Here is a 3,504-nt window from a genome sequence, read left to right as displayed (position 1 = left end):
TATCACTACACCGTGCCCCAAAATGAGCCATACAGTGCTATGTATTATATACCATAATATCCCTATATGGTGGCTAAAACAGTGCGGTACTCTATATACAATTCCCCCACCATACACTGTCTAAATAACTCCACCATGTTACCCAAATCTGTTTCAATCTGCCAAACCATTCTATACATCCTGTACTAACCCCATACAGTATCCATACAGAGTGGTCTGTAATAACTCATACAGCGCCGACCTCCCTGGATGATTTTTCTAGTGCAGCCTGTATATTAAAAAAAACTATCTATATAAAATAAATGCCCCCAGGTTTAATGCCTTCGATTTTTGAATGTGTCTTTTGATGTAAAGTTATTTGCCGTCATAAAGAAGATGAAACTCCGCAGATAAAGCTGCTCCTGAATTTTCGCTTTTTTCCCCTGCGCACATTGGAAGAAGCCGGTAATTAAAGCGCATACGTTTAGCAACTTTTTCAAGTGGGCCAGATGGATGTAGTGTAACGGCGCTTTTAATTGCCACTTACAGCTTTAATAGGCGCAGCGCTGACTTCTACACTAAGGAGCGCCGTGGAAAACGAGTGTAAAGAGATTAGTCCTTGGCTAGGACCATATACTCTGCCGTTTTGGAGGGGGAGTTGTCGTTTATTTCTTCTCCTAATAAAGTTTTGTAAAGTTTTTTTCAAGCCGTAGACTGCAGAATAAATGTAGGATCCCAAAAGAGTGACATATCCCCCTTCTGCCTCTTCTCACAGCCGCCAAATGGGAGTAGCTATGGGGGGATCTGGTGGGGCATATGCTCCAGGTGCTAGGTGTGGGGGGAGGATGAGGTGCTAGGGGTGACGCGGGGCGTAGCTATAGTGGACCAGGGGTAGCACCCGGGCCCTAGACCTGCTATATAAAGACCACTATGATATATGGCACAAGGTGGGGCCCCAGGTTGCAGACTTTGCATAGGGGCCCAGTGCCATCAAGCAAGGCAAACTGATGATTGGGCTGCTGTATTACAAATACATGTCAGAATACAGGAATTTGTTTGCAGTTTTTGGAGGTAGAGCGGCATTAAGCTGAATTTTTGCCCCAAGTGAAATAAAGTCTAGCTTCATCACTGCCCTCCAGAGCGACTGCTGAAGTTCTTTTTTAATAGTTTTGTTCGGACATGTTCTTAAAACGTAATCATTGCATAAAAAAAAAAGTTTTGAAATAGTTTGTCCTTACCATTTCCAAAATTTCTGCTTGCTGTCAGTGAATTGAAAAGTAAAACCTCCCATCTAAGACTTCACTACAATAGCGTTTAGTTAAAGGCTATGTACACCTTTTGAAATCGTTTTTGTTTTTTAATAAACTTCCTAAATACTTTTCATTAAAAATTATTTTTATGTTTTGAGATACAGCTGCTTTGTATCCTGTATACAGAGCAGCTGTAACTTGCACGGAATCCTGTATCCGTCAGGTTAGCGTGACTGACGGGTTCAGTGTCAGCCGGTCTCTGACTGTTCATAACTTAGATGTGATGGATAACAGGTGGATCCACGTTTGACCCGCTGACACTGAACCCGTCAGTCCAGCTAACCTGACGGATTCCGGTCTCAGCGCTAGTTACGACTGCTCTGTACACAGGATACAAAGCAGCTGTAACTCAAAAAGTTAAAATATGTTTTAATAAAAAGTATTTAGAAAGTTGCACAAAACACACTGAAACACAGTTTTATTACAAAAAAAACAAAACATTTCAAAGGTTTACATTTAAGCCTTTAAGATAATACTATGGCACCAGTGGCACTACATACCGGTCTGTGCATTGCTGTGTGTATGAGGCCATAAACTGGACTATCCCTTTAAGAACGTACCTAGGTATTGCATGTCTGTTTATGTGATGTAAGGGTATGTTCACACGACCTATTTTCGGACATTTTTCGTGCCGTAAACGCCCGAAAAACGGCCAAAAAATCGGAAGCAGACGAAGCGTTTTTCGCTGCGTTTTTTTATGCGTAAAAAAACGGCCGCGAAAAAGAAGTGCAGGACACTTCTTGGGACGTTTGGAGCCGATTTCCATAGACTCTATTGAAAAAAGCTCCAAAAACAGGCGTAAGAAACGCCGCGAAAATCGCGAGTGGCACAAAATAGTCTGAAAATCAGGAGCTGTTTCCTCTTGAAAACATATCCGTATTTTGAGACGTTTTTGACTCTGCGTGTGAACATAGCCTGAGACTGCACAACGTCCTGTCCTTTGCCTATCCTAGAATACATTGACACCTATCCTATGCTCTCCATTGAAGTTTATGCCAGTTTCAGAAGGAGCAAAGCAGGATCCCTGTTCTCCATATAGGTGGGGGTCCTATGGATATGCCATAAATGTATACCCCTACCCAATCAAAACCATAGCGACTCCATGTGCCGCCATTCGGGCTCCATAAATACAGCTCTGCTATGTGCATAGGGTCTTAGTTCAAATATTTTTTTCTGGAAAACCTAAGTAACCACCATTAAAGCTGGCATTACAGTTTCTTCAGGGGTTTTCACCCTGCTTTCTCATGCACCTGAATGGTAAGCCTGCCTAGAAAAAGTGACACCCCTCCCCCAACTTTTGTGTTGCTGCGTATCTAGGAATGTTTGCATGCTTGTTTTGGTTGTCATATAGCTTTATATAGACTACTTATTTGCTCGTTGTTGGGGCAGAGAGTCCTTTAAAAGCCATGTACGCCTTTTTGAAATCCTTATTTTTTTTTTAATACCATTGTCTATCAGTTTGTTTTGTGCAACTTTCTAAATACATTTTATTTAAAAAAAAAATTGAGATACAGCTGCTTTGTATTCCGCTATATCTTGCGCTGAATCCTGTATCCGTCAGGTCAGCGGGACTAACGGGTTCAGTGTCAGTGGGTCCTGCGTGGATCCACCCGTTATCAATCACATCTAAGTTATGAACTGTCGGAGACACAGAGGACTCGCTGTCACTGAACCCATCAATCCCGCGGACCTGACGGTTCCTGGTTTCAGCGCTAGATATGGCTGCTCTATATACAGAATACAAAGCAGCTGTATCTCAAAAATTAAAAATAATTTTTAATAAAAAGCATTTAGAAAGTTGCACAAAACAAACTGATAGGTTTGTTTTTTTCCAATAACAATATCTATTTCAGAGGCGCACATCGCTTTTATTGCAGTGCCGTAAATACATTTAAAGACCATTATTTGGGATGAACCTTTATATTTAGAAGTCTTTCAAAATTGGCAGTGATGGTCAGCGAGTAGATCCTGGATCTTCAATATTGCAAAAAATTAAGTAAAAAGTAACATTTCAAAGTACTTTCAAGGCTCTTTTTTTATTTCCCGCTCCTGTAGCACCAAATATGATCCTAGAACATTTGTATCAGAAGGTAAACAAATTTCTATTTTGTGTAAAAACTTAAAAGGCAAAAAAAACAAACAAAAAACAAAACAGATACAAAGAATCAATCATGACAATACTGATCAGTGTGATAACCCCACCCCCCCCCCCCCC

Source organism: Rhinoderma darwinii, chromosome 9 (genome assembly GCF_050947455.1).
Source record: "Rhinoderma darwinii isolate aRhiDar2 chromosome 9, aRhiDar2.hap1, whole genome shotgun sequence".
NCBI lineage: Eukaryota > Metazoa > Chordata > Amphibia > Anura > Rhinodermatidae > Rhinoderma > Rhinoderma darwinii.
Note: the sequence above shows the minus strand (reverse complement) of the source record.